Source organism: Bos grunniens, chromosome 13 (genome assembly GCF_055505025.1).
Source record: "Bos grunniens cultivar Pamir isolate PY7600 chromosome 13, Bosgru_T2T1.0, whole genome shotgun sequence".
Classification (NCBI taxonomy): domain Eukaryota; kingdom Metazoa; phylum Chordata; class Mammalia; order Artiodactyla; family Bovidae; genus Bos; species Bos grunniens.
In genome coordinates, this window is record NC_141177.1 from 2,481,184 (window position 1) to 2,500,474 (window position 19,291).

Sequence of the window (19,291 nt, forward strand, 5' to 3'; positions counted from 1 at the left end):
AAAGGAACTGTCCTCAGAGCATCAGACTCGCAAGGGATTCAGCTGATGGAAAAGACGCGGCTCCTACGGGTCCCTGTCATCCGAGCTGGGGGCTTTTTGAGAAGATGGACCGACTGGTACTCGGAAGGACTTCGATGGGGACGAGTGGCTTTGACTGAGGCATCCCAGCAGCAAGGCCGGCAGTGGGATGACAGATGGCATGGAGCTGGGCAGCCAGGGCCAGCAGGCATGGCGTACTGTCGCCGTGGACCACTGCTTGTCACCACACCGCCCGTTTGTCAGAATCCAGCATCTAGCCAGTCACTCCCTGGCTGAAGGGCCATTCATCCATATCCCAAGACATCACTGTTTCCATTTGACTTACTCTACGCAGAAATCCCCGCTTGCAAAGCCCGGGACACTGGGAGAACTCCCAAACAGCTGGTGTGGTGACCAGGTGAGGGGGTGGTGTAGAACCCCTGTGTGTGTGTCAGGATTACACACTGAACGACCAGCTACAGACCTCCAACCTGGGCGAGCTGTTGGCAACACCCCGGTTACATGTGCATGCAACACACCGGGAGCCTGCGGTTAAGTCAACTGACCGCTAAGGAGAGGGCTTTTGAACCAGGAAACAGGCCAGTCAATTTTGCCCAAGCATCACTCTTCATTACAAAAACACCCTTTATTCTCTGGCCTTGGCTTCTTCAGGAGCCAGAGGAATCCACAAATGTTCGAGGACAAAGATTTTCCTGAGTTGGGGCATCTTTGGTAAGGGGCAAACTATCCCCCCTGGTTTCAGGGGCAGTCTGCACACTGGCATTGTCGTTCTCGGCAGTCCTGCCTCTCCGCACCAGGCCAGCATCCTGCAGAGAGGCCGTTAGCACCTCCAGGCTTTACAAGGAGCACGTCTTCCCTAAAAGGCGAGGCCTTCCAGGCCACGGCAGGATGACGGAGGACTTGGCCATCGCTATAGCAACAGAGTCATTACAAGTAATCAGGCCTCTGCCCAGATAGCGGTTTGGATGACAGAGGGTTGTAAAGCTGCCGCTGGAAGTTCTGCTGGAGCTGGCAGTTGCTTCCTAGAAATGTTGGTGCAGCTCTGCCAAGGAAGTGCCCCTCTGCCAAGCCTGGAGCTCCAGGAGCAAAGATGGCTTTTCTATTTGGGGCTTTCCCACTGGGATCTCCAGCAACACGCCGTCCGGACGCGCTGGAGGAAAAAAAAGGCACAAACCTCCCTGTGAAATAGGGACACAAAGCAAGGCGACGCTTCCAACGCTCTGGGTGTGCTGCGAAGAGAACAAGTGAGCCCAGAAAATCCTACCTTAGGACTCGTCTTCTCTCTGCCTTCACCTCCCCTCCCCACCGCAGGCAGGGCATGCTGACTCAGGGGAGCTTGGGCAGGATGTTCAAGACGGGCCATCTGCACAACTTTCTGGCTATTGTTTTAAAAATACTGTGGAGAAAGTTTGAACATCCTAAAGTTGCCAGGAACTTTGCCCTGCTGGCGGGCAGCCCTCTGTGGAGGCGACATATCCCTCAGTTTTCCCTGGAAAGTCAGACGATCTTGTAAGTCTGGGCTCTGCCTTTGCATGGGGCGATCTTTGCTGTGCTGAGCGCAAGTACCTTCTAGGGGTTGGACCCTCTGCAGCCTACACCGTGCTCGCTGCTGCTTTAGCGAGGAGGCAGATCCTGGACCTTAAGGATCAGTGTCTTTGCCGTTCATCACTCTCATGCGAGGTCTTCTCTGACCTGCCTTTAAAAAAAATCCACACCGTCACCTCTAGCCTCCCCTTCTGTCCCTGTCCTGTTTTCTTTTTCTCTATTTTCTTTCACTTAATATAATCCACTTGTTACAGGTTTATTTATTATCACCCTTTCCTAACTTGATAAGGGAAGTGATCTTGTGAGTGTTGTACACCGCTGTATATCCAGTGCCTGACCGAGAGCAGGTGTTCAATAAGTACTGCTGAATGAAAGGATGGAAGCTCTATGAATCCATGTTTCTGCTCAAAGTGGGAAACAAAAGCTGTTTCTATCTGTGCGACTTTTCCCGCAGCTAGGCAGCTTTGCTCATTCGTGTGGTGGGCTTTAATTCGTGGATCTGACACAGCAACCCCTGGAGGTCAGAGGCTGGTTTGCAGGGGCTGGGTGTTTCAGTGCTGGAGAATGCAAACCGGTGCAGCTACTGCGGAGAATGATACAGAGGGTCCTCAAGACACTGAAACCAGAACCACTGTATGACTCGGCGCTCCCACTCCTGGGAATGTGTCCCCAAACACAGAGACACTAGCTTGCAAGCCTACGCGCACGCCAGTGTTCACAGCAGCGTTACGTACTATAGCCCGAAATGCGGATGTGGCCTAAGTGTCCAACGACAGATGAACGGATGAAGATTTGGTGTGTATATACCACGGAATATTATTCACCTTAAAAAAGAAGGAAAATCTGCCATTTGCAGCAACGTGGACGGACTTGGAGTGTATTATGCTGAGGAAGGAGGAGGCGACGGCACCTGCTCCAGTGCTCTTGCCTGGAAAATCCCACCGACAGAGGAGCCTGGTGGGCTGCAGTCCATGGAGTCGTTAGGAGTCGGACACGACTGAGCGACTTCACTTTCACTTTTCACTTTCATGCATTGGAGAAGGAGATGGCAGCCCACTCCAGTGTTCTTGCCTGGAGAATCCCATGGACAGAGGAGCCTGGTGGGCTGCCGTCTATGGGGTCGCACAGAGTTGGACACGGCTGAAGTGACTTAGCAGCAGCAGCAGCAGCGTGCTAAGGAAAGTGAGTCAGACAGGGAAAGTCAAATACTGCATGATATCACCTATAAGTAGAATCTAAAAAAATACAAGGAACTTGTGAACATAACAAAAAAGAAATAGATCTGAATACAGAGAACAAACGAGTGGTGACCGCTGGGGAGAGGGAAGGGGGAGGGGCAGGTTCAGGGACAGGGGATTAAGAGGTGCAAAGTATTAGGTATAAAATAAGCCATGAGGTTATATCGTACAACATAGGGAACATAGTCAATATTTTATAATAACTATAAATGAAGTAATTCACTTAAATACTGTGAATTACTATTTTGTAACCTGTAACTTATATAATATGGTACATGGATTATACTATAAAAGAAAGATTGGCCCAGAACCGGGAGACTCGCAGTCCTGAGAGAGCCGCCTGAGGAGGGCTAATGGAGGCCCCGGGGTCTCTCCTGGCATCGCGCGGCATCGCACACCCACAGACCCCGGAGCGGCGGCGCCCAGCGCCGTCACACGCAACCCTTTTCCAAGCAAGTGCGTCGGAACAGCCCGTCTGGGTTGAGGTTCCCCAGAAGACCCTGAGACAAAGACACGAGGTTAAGTGCAGGCGGGCGATGATCCCAGGGGCGCAGCCAGGGCACGAGTGGGCAGGAGCTGGTTCCGGACGCCTGGTGGAGAGGGTCACCATCAGGGCAGCCGGGCCTCTCGGGGGTCTCACCGTCAGCTCGGCCCGCACCGCTGCTCAGGGGAAGGCCTGAGGCCCAGGGCGGCCGCTGGGGGCGGAGGGCGTCTTTCTGTGCGAGTAAGTGCTCTGGGGATGCGACGGACATCAGCAGAGTCTGTTAAACACTCTTTTACAGACCTGAAATCCTTTATCTACAATCATGATTCTTCTTTTAAAAATTAAAATGCGTTATTAAATTACAAGTTTTAAAATGACTATTGTTGAGGCAGAAGTGTATGTTCTAGCTAATTTTTTTTAATGTATTTATTCTAATTGGAGGCGAATTACAATATTGTGGTGGCTTTTGCCATACATTGACATGAATCACCCAGGGGTGCATATGTCCCCCCATCCTGAACCCCCTCCCACGTCCCCCCCCCCCGCACCGCATCCCTCTGGGCTGTCCCAGAGCACTGGCTTTGACTGCCCTGCTTCATGCATCGAACTTGCACTGGTCATCTGCTTTACATACAGTGCTATACACGCTTCAGTGCTCTTCTCTCAAATCATCCCACCCTCGCCCTCTCCCACAGAGTCCGAAAGTCTGTTCTTTACATCTGTGTCTCTTTTGCTGTCTTGCTTATAGGATCGTCATTACCGTCTTTCTAAATTTCACATATATGCGTTAATATACTGTATTGGTGTTTTTCTGACTTACTTCACTCTGTATGATAGGCTCCAGTTTCATCCACCTCATTAGGACTGACTCAAATGCGTTCTTTTTTATAGCTGAGTCATATTCCATGTGTGTATGTACCCCGGCTTCCTTATCCGTTCATCTACCGACGGACATCTAGGGTGCTTCTGTGTACCGTATACTGTAAACAGCGCTGCGATGAACTACAATCATGATTCTTCAAAGGACAAATAAGAGGACATTGTTTATAGTAAAATATGGATGTCAACACTTAGATACTCGGGCTTGGCATGATAGCATACATGATAAAGCAGTCAGGTGCCTGCCCTCATACACAGGATCGAACTCAACAGCCTCGAATACAGATCAAGACGTGTGTGACATCAAAGACTTGAACGCCATTCCCAGTATTGCCCTTCAATGAGATCTTCTGATACGTGGAACCAGTCTTGGTTTGGTTAGAACAATGTATGGATTTGGTTTTTTCCTCCAATTTATATGATAGTTAGTAGTAGTAGTGTTAATCACTCAGTCTTTTCGACTCTTTGTGACTCCATGGACTGTAGGTATTCTTCAGGCAAGAATACTGCAGTGGGCAGCCATTCCCTTCTCCAGGGGATCTTCCCAACTCAGGGATGGAACCTGGGTCTCCTACATTGCAGGCGGGTTCTTTACTGTCTGAGCCACCAGGGAAGCCCATGGGATAGTCAAGTCACATGCTTGTAAAATTCAGCATGTATTAAAACAATGTGAAGAATACTTTGTAACCTATGCCAAATGAACGTAGGGTCTAGGCTCAGAGAATTATACAGGGTTCTCCACCTTTAGGAGTGTCAATGGCACCCCACTCCAGTGTTCTTGCCTGGAGAATCCCATGGATGGAGGAGCCTGGTGGGCTGCAGTCCATGGGGTCACAAAGAGTCGGATATGACTGAGCGACTTCACTTTCACTTTTCACTTTCCTGCCTTGGAGAAGGAAATGGCGACCCACTCCAGTGTTCTTGCTTGGAGAATCCCAGGGACGGGGGAGCCTGGTGGGCTGCCGTCTATGGGGTTGCACAGAGTTGGACACGACTGAAGTGACTTAGCAGCAGCAGCCGTGAACATTCAGAAGTCAGGCTCCTGACAGTTCTTCGTGGCGTGGGGCTGTCTCATTCATTACAGGATGACTGGCACCTCTGGTCTCTGACCACCAGCGCGAATGTCGCTCTAATTCTTTGTGATTGCCGACTCCCCAAAATAATTTCTGGAAATTCCCACTAGGGGCAGTATCTCTCCCACTCACGAACTGTTGATTTAAAGAAAGGGTGGAGGAACTTCCCCGGTGGTCCAGAGGTTAAGGATCCCCCTTGCAATGCAGGAGATGGTGTTTGATTCCTGGTTGAGGAGTTGCGATTCCACATGCCTTGGGGCAACTCAGCCCATGTGCCGCAACTAGAGAAAAGCTGAGTGCCACAACAAAGACCCAACACAGCCAAAAATAATAATAATTGAAACAATTTAAAGAAGTAAGTTGGGCAGAGAAGGAGAAATATCGTATCCCTTATATGAGGAATCTAAAGAGAAATGATACAAATGAACTTACTTACAAAACAGACTCACAGACTTAGAGAACAAGCTTTTGGTTGCCTGTACACACTGCTATGTTTGAAATAAATAACCAACAAGGACCTACTGTATAGCACATGAAACTCTGCTCAATGCTGTGTAGAAACATGGATGGGAGGGGAGTTAGGGGGAGAACGGATACATGTATATGTGTGGCTGAGTCCCTTCCCTGTTCGCCTGAAACTATCCCAATATTGTCCATCAGCTGTACCCCAGTACAAAATAAAAAGTTAAATAAAAATAGAAATAAATAAAGGGTGGATGGAAAACTCCAAGAATGACTGAGACATGATTTCCCATTGACTGAGATCAATGGGTATCTGAAATGAAAAATCAGGGTGGGTTGCAGGAGAGCTGATTTTGCAGGTGTCTCTGGTTTTTGTGGCCAGATTCCTACGCACTCCAGGAGCAAGCGGAATGCTAGAGAATCCTCAGCTTTATGACCCTGTCACTGATTCCTGGAGGAACTATCATTTATCATCAGGGCAATACCTGCCTATTATGCTGCAGGCCTGGGGAAGATGCTGAAAAATATCATTTCTCCTGAAGGACAGTTTCCTGCAAGAGTGTCATTCTTTCCTGACCCAGCTTCTAAATTCAAAGATCCTGGGCCAGTGACAGAGGAGCTGGCTCATCGATGGGGTGTGTGCATCAGTGCAGAAGATTCTGACAGGCGGTGGGGCGTGTCTGCTATTTCTCAGTCCTTCAGTGGTGATGGTGCCGAAGGGGCTGGTGAGCACAGCCATGCGGGGCCAGTCCTGGGGGCTGGGCCAGAGCAGCTGCCAAGCCCTCGTGGAGCACGTGGTGACTGGATTCTCAGCTTCATTGATTCAAAAGCAAAGCCTGAACCAGCCCTCGAGGCTGAGACAAAGGAAAGGCTTGAAGCAGCTTTTCTATGCAAAAGTTCATATTAGCTAAAGTGGAAGGGAGATTGGCTATTGGTGTTAAACTTGAAAAACAAGTTTCTAATATGTTTTATCACAGCACGACAGATAAGAGGGCTGGCTTTGGAGTCAGACTTGCCAAGGTTTGGTACCTCAAGTCAACTGTTGACAAGCTCTGGGTCTTGAGTAAGACACTTATTTCAGCACTTAGTCACCCTATCTGAAAAATGGGGATGATGCTACACTTGGGGCTATGTAAAAATTAGGTCGTGTCCGACTCGTTGCGACCCCATGGACTGTGTAGCCCACCAGGCTCCTCTGTTCATGGGATTCTCCAGGCAAGAATACTGGAGTGGGTTGCCATTGCCTTCTCCAGGGGAATCTTCCCGATCCAGGGATCGAACCCAGGTCTCCCACATTGTAGGCAGATGCTTTAACCTCTGAGCCACCAGGGAAGCCCCAAGAATCAGGTGGGGTTTCCCAGGTGGCACTAGCAGTAAAGAACCTGCCTGCAGGAGGTGTAAGGCACACAGGCTCGATCCCTGGGTCGGGAAGATCCCCTGGAGGAGGGAATGGCAACCCACTCCAGTATTCCTGCCTGGGAAAACCCATGGACGGAGGAGCCTGGTGGGCTATAGTCCACGGGGTCGCAAAGAGTCAGACACGACTGAGCGCCTCTGCACACAAACACAACAATTAGGTTAGACAATGCACATAAAAGCTGAGCACAGTGACCAGTACACTCTGAGAATGTGCTAGATGTTTGTATTATTAAAGTCAGGACAAAATCACAACTTCTTGGCACAATGAATCACTTCCTTGGCATCTTGGGAATAAAATAAATTGTAGTTACTAAAAGCTTGGTGAATTCAGGACAGTATCTTAACTACTTCTAGGACTTTAGTGGCCAACCCTGTGCTTGATGGTAAATAGAAATTCAAGAAAAATTTATGGATTTTGGGTGAAGAAGATAGAAAATTCAGGTCAGTCTACCGACGAGGTTGGCTAGATAACCACATTCCACCAATTCTAGCCCCAGGGAAATGACATCTTAGGGCATACAAGAAGGTGATGTGTGTAACAAGCAGTGTACATGGTTAGGGATAAAATGAGGCAAGTCTTACACCACTAATAAATTATCTTGTCATTATTATATTACGTTTATAATATAGCTTTATACCCTGCTTACAAACTTTCTCCCCTCATTCTGAAGTCTTGTTTTTCACTAAGATGCTTTCCTGTCACAGAGAAACTCTGCAAGAGCTTTTGTGTGGGCATCAACGCCATCACCTTGAAAGAAAATCTATTGAAGTTGCAACGCTTTATGGTGGCAAAGTCAGTGCAAGCGTTGAGTGGATGCCGTATTTATTAATTTTTTCATTAGATCCAGAGCCTGAAGATATCTTTTCCCTTTTATTTATTTATTTTTTTATTTGTAAAATCTGTATTGAATTTGTTGCAGTGTTGCTTCTGTTGTGTGTTCTGGTTTTTTGGTCTCCAGGCATGTGGGATCCTAGCTCCCCAACCAGAGACCAAACCCACATCCCTTTCATTGGAAGGCAGAATCTTAACCGCTGGACCCCCAGAGAAGTCCCGTGAAGATACCTCCACAATGAGGACTTCAATTCTCTCCCGTGTGAGAGCCTGGCCGAAGTGCTGACGGGTAGAACTGACCAAGGGTTGGATCCTGCCTTTGCTGCTCCTCCGACATGTGACCTTGGGACACCGCGTCCCCTCGTGAGCACCAGATGGCTAGCGTGGGGTCCGCTCCGGGCCTCCTCTCTGACGCTGTCCCTGCCCTTCTCCCCGCCCCTGCCCCATCTTTCTGCTCTGTCCCTGGTGGGTTTCTTTCTGTCCAATGCACCAAACACGTGGGGCTGTGCTTGCTGGCCCCTCTACTCAGACCTTTGCCACATCAGACAAATTATAAAGATTGTAATAACCTCATGCCAGCACAGTCCAACCTTTTTTGCCAAATTAGGGGTGGTACAAAGCTAGTGTTGCTGGACATAGCAAAGAAAAATATGACATGCTCAGTTAAACTTGAATTTCAGATAAACAGCGAATAATATTTTTTGTACATCTCTTGTCTTGGGTTCCCCTGGTGGGTCAGTTATTTGCCTGCAATGCAGGAGACATGGGTTAGATCCCTGGGTCACGAAGATCCCCTGGAGAAGGAAATAGCAACCCACTCCAGTATTCTTGCCTGGGAAATCCCATGGACAGAGGAGCCTGGGAGGCAACAATCCAAAGGTTCGCAAGGAGTCAGACACGACTTAGCGACTAAACCATCACTGTGTCTCTTGCAGCCCTATTTACAAGAGCATTTTAATGTTCAGAGATTTTAGAATTATAGGTAAGTGATTGTGGCCTGACATTATTTTCCCTAGTTTAGAGATAGGAAAGTGAGGCACAGAGGGGTTAAATAGCTTGGCTAATATCTCACGGCGCGAAAGGGGCAGAGGCAGGTTCTGAGCCCGGCCACCGTTGGGTGCTTTTCTGTGAATGACAGTCTCCGAAACTGAGCTTCTTTGTCTACAAAACAGGATTGTAACTCCTTCAAGGAATTGTTGGTAGGATCAAATGAAGTAAATGTACAAAATCCTGGTACACATAGGCCTCCAGTAAACAGTTCTATGGATGTAGACTAAGAGGGCAACCCGGGAAAAGTATTAGAATATTTTAAACTGAAAAAGCATGCCATGTGGGACAGATTCATGTTTCTAGTTGTTAGACATATGTCCACAATACGTATTTGGTTTTTAAAATAAAAAAAGCATTCACAGATTTTTGGTTTTTAAAACACAAAAACATCCAAAGAATTTATTTCATAAGGAAAGGAAAGATTTTTTCTCCTGGATTATTTGCCAGGTGAGTCAAGTTTTACTTTGCTTCATCAAGTGACAAAGGACTATTAAAAAAAAAAAATCTCGAATGGATGAATGGTTTACACAGTTTATTTTTCCAAAGAAGTTTATTTTACCATTTTAACTTATGTATAGATTTGGTGAATTTTCCCATCTAATGGGAATGAAAATGAGCTGGAAATGAAAAAATAAAAAGATGAACAGAACCTTTTCTCTCTCTGTTTCGCTTGCTATGGTTCTGTTCCAGTTTACCAGCTTCAGTGGCTACATGGAAACAATCCGCAGCTGGTTTGGTGTGTTTTTTCCCCGAAAGACACAGAAAAGAAAACCTGAAAAGGGTGACTGCTAAGTCACTTCAGTTGTGTCCGACTCTCTGCAGCCCCATGGACCCTAACTCACCAGGCTCCCCTGTCCTTGGAATTCTCTAGGCAGGAATGCTGGAGTGCCAGCATTTCCCTCTCCAGGGGATCTTCCCAACCCAAGGATCAAACCTTCGTCTTTTATGTCTCCTGCATTGGCAGGCGGGTTCTTTACCACTAGCGCCACCTGGGAAGCCCTATGAAAAACGTGAAAGTGAAAGAAAAGTCAAAGTGGAGTCGTTCAGTCGTGTCTGACTCTTTGCGACCTCGTGGACTGTAGCCCACCAGGCTCCTCCCTCCATGGGATTCTCCAGGCAAAAGTACTGGAGTGGGGTGCCATTGCCTTCTCCAGGAGGTCTTCCCAACCCAGGTATCGAACCCGGGTCTCCCACATTCCAGGCAGACGCTTTAACCTCTGAGCCACCAGGGAAGCCCTATGGAAAAGGTATTAGGTGGCAAATGAGAAAACATTGCTTTTGTCTCAAGGCAACAGTCTTTGTGTCTTGGGTGTCTTATGGCCCTTTAAAAAGACAGGGGTTTGTGGTGCTAAATGTGAAAATGAAATTAAAACAACCACCTCTGGTTCTCTCTAGGAAGAATTTTCCACTGTGAAAAATTCAGACTGGGTTTGAAGCAGAATTAATATTTTGTTTTCACAGAGAGATCTTCTTGTCTCTGTATTCTTTTCTGGTGGTCTGTGTCATAACATCACCCGTGTGTATGCAGTTGCTCACTCTAAGAATAAACAGAGTCAGGCGGTCCCCACGAGGGGCTGCCTGGGGAGAGCTCTGGAGACACAGATACCACTTGTCTGAGAGCTCAGAGATCTGGGGACTTCACACAACCACGGCGAGGCCATCAGAGAGATCAGCACCTCAACAGCCAAGAGCAAGCAAGCTTTCTCTTTAAATTCAAGGGCCTATTTTCATTCCCACATGGGTACGTACGTGCTAAGTCACTTCAGGCCTGTGGGACTCTTTCTGACCCTATGGACTGTAGCCCACCAGGCTCCTCTGTCCATGGGATTCTCCAGACAAGAATCCTGGAGTGGGTCGCCTTCTCCAGGGGATCTTCCCTACCCAGGGATTAAACCTGCGTCTCCTGCGTCTCTTGCGTCTCTTGCACCGGCAGGCAGGTTCTTTAGCACTAGCACCACCTGGAAGCCCGTTTTCATTCCTAGTATTCTTAAAATGGGTAATTCCGTCTTTATGGGTATGTAATTGTTTATGAACACAAACAACTTCCAGCAGATTTTGTTCCAGGAGCTGAAAGTTTTTTTAATCACTTGTCTTCAGCAGCTTAGACATTAATTGAAAGTGAAAGTGCTAGTTGCTCAGTCGTGTCCGACTCTTTGCGACCCCATGGAAGCCCGCCAGGCTCCTCTGTCCATGGGATTCTCCAGGCAGGGATACTGGCGTGGGTTGCCATTTCCTTGTCCAGTGGATCTTCCCAACCCAGGGATCGAACCTGGGTCTCCCACATTGCGGGAAGATTCTTGACTGTCTGAGCCACCAGGGAAGCCCAGCAATTACCTAGGGGTTACTTTACTTTTTCTTATTTATTTGTTTGTTTATGGGTGTGCTGGGTCTTTGGTGCTGAGCGTGGGTTTTCTCTAACTGTGGCAAGTGAGGCTCCTCTTCCCTGGGGTGCCCGGGCTCCTCACAGCAGTGGCTTCTCTTGTTACAGAGCATAGGCTCTCGAGTGGGGGCTCGGTCGTTGTGGCGCATGAACTTGGTTGCCCCAAGGCATTGGGAGCCTTCCGGAAGCAGGGATCGAACCCACGTCCCCTGCAATGGCATGCAGATTCTTCACCACTGTACCACCAGGGAAGTCTAATGGTTATTTTAAATGGAATTGAAAACTTGCTCTTAAAATTTAGTCCTCTTCTAGTTATATATAAGTCCAGCCTACAGGATGGTGATAATAAATTACTGAATAAGTTAATTATAACATTAAAACTTATACTTTTTTTCTAAGTAATACAAGTTATTTAAATGTGAACAGAAGAACTTGGGGAGATCTTTTCACGGTGTTAAGTGGAGAAATTAGGCAAACGTGTTTAGGAAGAGGGCTGGAAACAGATGTCCTTTACTGGACATGGTATCGATGGTTGCCCATGTAGGGTCATTTTTAGTAAGACCCAAAAGGTTTGCAGCTAGCTCCCCACTGTCCTTTTGGTTCCATTCCTGTGTCAGGAAGATCCTTTGGAGTAGGAAATGGCAACTCACTCCAGTATTCTTGCCTGGAAAATTCGAATGGATGGAGGAGCCTGGTGGGCTACATCTCATGGGGTCATAAAGAGTTAGACACGACTAAATGACGGAGCACGCGTGCACACAACTGTCTTTCCATCAGTTCTGAAGCTAATGCCTAAAATTCTCATTTTATTTCTTAGAGTTAAGGTATTAAAAGTCCCTAATGGAACATGTACGGAAAGTTAAGTCATCATTCATTGGTCATTATCAACTTGGTGTAAATTTGTTTTATAAGACTAGGACTTCTCTGGTGATCCAGTGGTTAAGAATTCACCTACCAATGCAGGGGACATGGATTTGGCTCCTGGTCTGGGACGATCCCCCATGCGGTGGGGTAACTGGGGGCCAGGACTACCGAATCCCCTCTCTGGAGCCCGACCTGCAACAGGAGACGCCACTGCGATGAGAAGGCCACTCGCTGTAAAGAGAGAGCAGCCACTACTCGCTGTAATAGAGAAAGTCTGTGCAGCAAGGAGGACCCAGGGCAGCCCCCAAAAGAGAAATGCATGAGTCTGTTTTCAGCTAGCCCGTGGAGACCTGTAAGAGGAAGACACGGACTAGCTAGGTCTTGCTGAGAAAGGTGTGGTCATAAAAGTTCGGACATCCGGAGAGATGCAGGGTTAGTCGGTTACGCATTAAACTGAAGAAAGCTGAGCTTAGGCAGGAAGTCAAAATGGAACATGGACAGATGAACTGACACTAAGCGAGCTCTCAACATAATGCAACACTCCCTACTTGAACTACGCTTTTCTGTGTCATTTCATGTGGACTCACATGGTTTTAGAATCAAAACCCAGATTGCAGAAGAGTTCGTGAATGATAATCTTATCAAGAGGACATAAAAAGAAAATAATAGCTATTTTTATTGTGCACGTAGGCTGTGTCAGGCACGGTACCAGGCATTTTGCGTGTATTCTGTCTCTTAATGCTCCACGATGAATTTATGAAGGTGCTGGTATTATAGATTAGGAAATGAAAGAATTTGATGTTAGGATTTTGCTAAAGTTCACAAAACTATAAATGAAGAATCTGAACTCAAATCTGTTTGACCTTATTTTTTTCCCTTGAGGTCAGTGGGCATGCATAGGTCTGACTTTTTTTCCTACCAGCAAAAGCACTCTGCTTTTAAAGGGGTCATACACTTCGATCAGGCCCACGTGAGACAGATAATCTCGGTATCTTAAATTCAACTGATTTGAGATGTTGATTACCTCTGCAAGATCCTTTCTCTGAAGTACCTAGCTTATTGTTTGATTGAATAAATATGAGATGGGAATCTTGGGAGACCATCTTTGGAATTTTGCCTACTATGTATAGTCTTCCAAAATTTTGGATTTATAATTGAGTTAATTTTTTATGGGACCTGGAATGATACTCCTTTTGACAGAGAATCAATGAATACTTGTAAACACTAAAATTAACATCATAGAGTTAAGTATCATTAATATCCTATTTGCAAAAAAAAAACAACAACTCTTTATTTTCTTCATTTTTCCCCCCTCCATCAGACTCTTTGGGTTATAATGCTATGTTGTTCCATCAAAGATTTTTTGAAGTTTGCAATTTGTTTGGAGTTCAAAGGAAATGTCACTCTCACCTCTCTGATTTTTAATAATGCAAAATATTCTATAACTGATTCTGGATAAAAACACAGTTGACAGAAAAAAAATCTTTTCACTCAATAAGAGAAAACAGTGAATTAATGAGTATTTAGTTTAATTTTCTAAAAAACAGTATTGGCAGATTAGACATTGACAAAAATTATTCTGGTCCAATTTGTGGATCAAATGCAAATAGCCCCTTCTTTACTTCTTTCTAAAGGATGGCAATTGAAATGTTACATTTTCCTTTTAGACTGACAAAGGAAAAACACTCAGCAATATTCTGAGGCCAAAAATTATGGCTAGAACCTCTAGTAAGTCATTTCATAACAGCTTTGTTCCCTGAATGCTGGCTTATCAAAAATGCCCAGGATCTTACTGAAGTGAACTGTCCTAATGAAGGCCACCTGATGTGAAGAGCTGACTCATTGGAAAAGACCCTGATGCTGGGAAAGATTGAGGGCAGGAGGAGAAGGGGATGACAGAGGATGAGATGGTTGGATGGCATCACTGACTTGATGGACATGGGTTTGGGTGGACTCTGGGAGTTGGTGATGGATAGGGAGGCCTGGCGTGCTGTGGTTCATGGGGTCGCAAAGAGTCGGACACGACTGAGCGACTGAACTGAACTGAATCCTAATGAAAAATAAGATTCGATGAGCAGGCATTGCTCTAAGAAGCATGGCTTTCCCAGTCTGTCCTCTTGTTTCATATGGGAAAACCCGAAGTTTCAAGGTGACCACAGATTAAGATAATACTCAGAGAAATCCAGGATTTTCCAGGTGCAATATTGGCAGAATAGACGAAATGCATTTCATCTTTATGAAAAAATTATAGTTTGAAAATACTATAAAACCTCTCAATATCAATCACTCATTCATTGATACAATGTGTATGTGTGTGTGTGTGTGTGTGTGTGTGTGTGCTAAGCTGCTTCAGTTGTGTCCAAATCTGTGCGATCCCTATGGCCTGTATCCTGGCAGGCTCCTCTGTCCACGGGATTCTCAGGCAAGAATACTGGAGTGGGCTGCCATGCCTCCGACACACATCCTCTAGGCGATCTTCCTGACCCAGGGATGAAACCTGCATCTCTTAGGTCTCCTGCATTGGCAGGTGGGTTCTTTATCATTAGCGCCACCTGAGAAGCCTATTATGGTGAGTATTTATTTATTCATTGTCTGCAAGGTGCCAGGCACTGTTCTAGGCACTGCAGAGCCAGCAGAGAACAGAACAATAGCACAATTCACCACCTGATGGAAGCTATTCCTCTGTAAGGAATAAGAAAGGCTTGGCCAGGGGCGTGAGGGGACTGTGCTGTCTTCCATGGATCAAGTAGAATGCAACGTCATGATCAAACTCCCAGCCAAGCTGATGTTCCTCAGTGTGACATAATTGGCGTCAGAAGCCTAGAATAGCTTCAAGTCTAGGGTTGATGGCTTTCCCAAGGGCTCAGTGGTAATGCATCTGTCTGCAACACAGGAGATGAGGAGATGTGGGAGATATGGGTTTGATCCCTGAGTCGGGAAGATGCCCTAGAGGAGGAAAGGGCAACCCACTCCAGTGTTCTTGCCTGGGAAATCTCATGGTCAGAGGAGCCTGGTGGGCTACAGTCCAAGGGGTCTCAGAGTCAGACACGACTGAGCAACTGAGCACATCCACCTAAGGTTGACGGTCCAACTACAATTCCCACAAAGCCTCTGAGCCGAGATGTGCAAAAGATAGCACCATCCTGCACATCCCTTCCAATCTTGGATGCCGGTTTCTTCCTCCAAATGAATTTTCCTTCCTCAAAGTGGCACCGCCGAAGTGCACTGAGAGGTGGGAAGGAGTTAATACGCTCCACTGAGAACCACTTCCCACCGCAGAGGAAACCATCTGTGGTAGGCTGAGCAAGGGCCCCTCAAACGTCCACGGCCTGATCTCCAGAACCTGTGAACCTCTCCCCTTACAGGGAAAAAGGGACTCTGCAGATGGGAGTAAATTAAGGGTCTGGAGACTAGGGGAGCTTAGCTTGAGCATGCAGTGGGTCCAAGGCCCCTTTATGACAAGGGTCCTTATAAGAGGAAGGCAAGAATGTTGAGCCATTAAGAGATTATAAGAACAGAAGAGGTTGGAGTAAGTCAAGGAAGGAGCTATGAGCCAAAAAATGCAGGCTGTCTCTAGAAGTTAAAAAGGCAAAAAAAGAGATTCTCCCTGGAGCCTCAGGAATGCGCCAGACTTGCTGGCACCTTGATTTTAACTCGGTGAGACTGATTTAGACTTCTGACCTCCAAAACTAGAAGATAACAAATTTGTGTCGTTTTAAACGTGGAAAAACAGTTTGAAAAAGAACAGATACATGTATATGTATAACAGAATCACTTGCTGTACCAACTACAAACAACACAATATCAGTAATCAACTATTCTTCAATATAAAATAAAAAGTTAAAAAACTTTATGTTGTTTTAAACCCCTAAATTTGTAGCAACTTGTTTCAACAGCGATAGACATGGACGCATCATTAAAATATGCCTTAAAACTGTGTGTCTGACTTCTTAATTCTTTCAGAAAGCAGGAAGTGTAGCCCCTTTCCAAAAGTCCTCTGGGAAAGCAACACAATTGGAGAACTCCTTAAGGTAGGATTAGTATTCTCAATTTATCAACAAGGAAACCGAGGCATCATTTCCCAGGCAGTGGCATGGCCTTGGGAAGGCACTTGACACCCTGGCTCAGCTGGACTTGGAAATCTTTGAGCAAAGCCAGAAGTCACTGGAAATAAAGGCTAGTGGAGCCGACCAGGTCATTTTGCTGAGTTAAACGGCTTTTGATCTATGATGAAGTGTAATTATAATGATTATAATCTCGTTAGCTTCCTATCCTTGTGGGGCTCATCAGGCAGCTTCTGAAGAAATTTTGCGAAAATCTTTGCAGCCACGGAAACTATGTGGGAACAAACGTCTCCTCTTCCCGGGGTTGGTGGGTGGGGCTATTTTGAAGAAACATCTATTTACCATGGACACCCTAAGTACATCCTCTTCTAAAAGAAACATTTGGAAAGATGAGATGGAGTCTTATATTGAAAAAAAATAAGCAAGGAGATTTTAGAAATTTTAAGATTCTATCTAGACACTTTCATCACAAGCCCCATCTCTGTGATTCAAATATTTTCCACAAACTGGTTAACAACAACAGCAAAAATTCCAATTCAATATCAAGTTAATTTTTGTTTCCTTGTCTATAGTTTTGGGAATCTACTTCCTTTCCCACCTCCACCTCCGAATTGAAAGAAATGGTTAATATCAATAGCTCTTGCTACTTCTATTTATTCATAGCTCTTGACTATCTCTAGTTCATTTAGTTTTCTGTGCCTTTTTTTATTCAGTTTGTATTTACTGAGCACCTACTAAGAGCCAGGCACTGTTGTGGGTGTTAAAGACACAGTGATGAAAATACAGGCGAGGTTTGTAGATGTTGTGGCTGCATTAATACTGCCAGGTATGGCTGTTTCATTGCATGGATGGACCATGTTTTATTTATCCCTTCATTAACTGTAGGATGCTAGGGTTGTTTCATCTTCTGGCTGCTGTGACTTGTGCCTTCTTGTACAAATATTCATGGACAGGTGTTCGTTTGAACACCTGTTTTCTATTCTTTCGGGCATACATACCTGAGAGGAACTGCCAGGTCCCCTAGTAACTCCGTATTTACCTTCTCGAGGAACTGCCAGGCACAAAGGGTCACCTGCTGTATCTTAGGGAATGTCCAGAACAGGCGAATCCACAGACGCCTGCTATATCTTAGGGAATGTCCAGAACAGGCAAATTCCACAGACGCAAAAAGCAGATCATTGGTTGTCAGGGACCGGGAGGGAGAAAATGGGAAAGACTGCTTGGTGGGTACAGAACGTGCTTCCAGGGTGCTAAGACTGTTTTGGAACTAGATGGTGATGGTGGCACATTGTCAAGGCACTAAAAGCCACTGAACTGCCCCTTCACAATGGTAAAAGTGGTGAATTTTATGTTATGTGTCTTCACCACAATTAAAAAAGAGTAGTTGAGTAAGAACATGGAGGTGGATGGAGGTTGGCTCCTGGATAGGGCGTCAGGCAAGGTCCACCTCGGGGGGAGCCTGGGAAGAAGTGAAGGAGGGGCGGGCAGTGTGGACAGGCCAGGGCCGCAGGCACCACGGGCTGCTGTCTGTCTCTGTGGTTCTCAGCCCGGGGTGGCTCTGCTCACAGGGGGCATTTGGCAAAGTCCAGGGGCATCTTTAGTTGTTACCACTCAGGAGGGAGGTGCCACTGGCTCCTGGTGAGTAGAGGTCCAGGCAGCTGCTAATCACCCTACAATGCACAGCACCGCGCCCCGGATGGCCTGCCCCGGATGACAACACTGCCCCAGCTGAGAGGTCCCGGTCCAACCCCTTTGGACCGAGCCTTAAGGGCTGGTGAAAGGAAGCCGCTTCCATGGAGCACAAGGTGAGGTGCTGCCGCCTCGCAGCTCTCTAGCTGTGACCCTGGTTTTAACCTGCCCGCCTACAGCAGAAAAGAGACTGGCACCCTCTTGTGTATGCTAAATCGCTCCAGTCGTGTCCGGCTCTTTGCAACCCCATGGACTGTGGCCCACCAGGCTCCTCTGTCCCTGGGATTCTCCAGGCAGGAACACTGGAGTGGGTCGTCATTTCCTAGTCCAGGGATCAACCCCCAACCCAGGGATCAAACCCAAGCCTCTTACATCTCCTGCGCTGGCACGGGCAGGCAGGTTCTTTCCCACTGGTGCCACCTGGGAAACCCAACACCCTCCCGCCACTGACTGTGGGAGGACTGGTTCACCTGTAAGGTGGTCAGCATGCTTCCTAAGCATGTCCTTCCACACAGACCCGGCACTGGGCAGAGGCATTTGCATTAGTAAATTTTAGACTCTGTGCGTTGTGGGGAGAGGGTGGGCACTGGGGGAAATACCACGAGACCGAGCATACGCTTTGTGCATCCTTTCTGCTCAGTCAGGTCTGACTCTTTGTGACCCCATGGACTGTAGCCCGCCAGGCTCCCCTGTGCATGGAATTCTCCAGGCAAGAATACCGGAGTGGGTTGCCATTTCCCTCTCCAGGGGATCTTCCCAACTCAGGGATCAAACCCACATCTCTTGTGTCTCCTGCATTGACAGCTGTATTCGTTACCACTGAGCCACCTGGAAAGCCGTACTTTTCTTTAGCTGCAAACCTATGGAATGACCTCCATAAACGCTATGTTTGTCCCTCTTAAGATGGAACTCTTTCCAGCCTCTATGCTTTCTCCTGGGTGACACCAACTGCACACTCTACCCCAGAATCCCGGCAGGAAGTGGCCAGCAGCCGCTGGAGGAGCCTCGCAGGCCTGACTTGTTGTCAACAGGAGGAGCCTAATCTTTCTTGGACTAACCCTGGAGGAGCTTTCCATGCAAAGCTTCAGCACCACAATGAGATATTTACTGTCTTTATCGGCGAGATCAAACCCACACACAGATGTCACATTTCTCAAATTCCGTCAGTAGATCAGACAAGCCATCTCTGGGAAGAGGACATTCCAGCCGGCAAGTTCAGAGCGCCTGGCTTCGAGGGCCGTTCCCTTCCTATTTTCTGTCGTGCACCCTGAGC

At 46.9% G+C, this 19,291-nt stretch overlaps 1 protein-coding gene and 1 long non-coding RNA gene across 7 annotated transcripts in view; one reads left to right on the forward strand and one right to left on the reverse strand.

Annotated features, from left to right (window-relative positions):
• TSHZ2 (teashirt zinc finger homeobox 2) overlaps positions 1–19,291 on the reverse strand; it is a 508,475-nt gene that overhangs the window by 103,201 nt on the left and 385,983 nt on the right. The window contains exon 2 of one of the 6 annotated variants that reach the window (XM_086331295.1): positions 646–2,757. The exons of the other annotated variants lie outside the window; for them this stretch is intronic. The gene's annotated coding sequence lies outside the window, so the exon portion shown is untranslated. Of the gene's footprint in view, positions 1–645; positions 2,758–19,291 lie in introns of those variants that run through there. 6 annotated transcript variants of the gene reach the window in all.
• On the forward strand, positions 1,411–18,055 carry LOC147359966 (uncharacterized). Its single transcript, XR_015138834.1, has 2 exons — positions 1,411–1,548; positions 4,198–18,055. It is a non-coding gene; the product is annotated as an uncharacterized LOC147359966 (long non-coding RNA).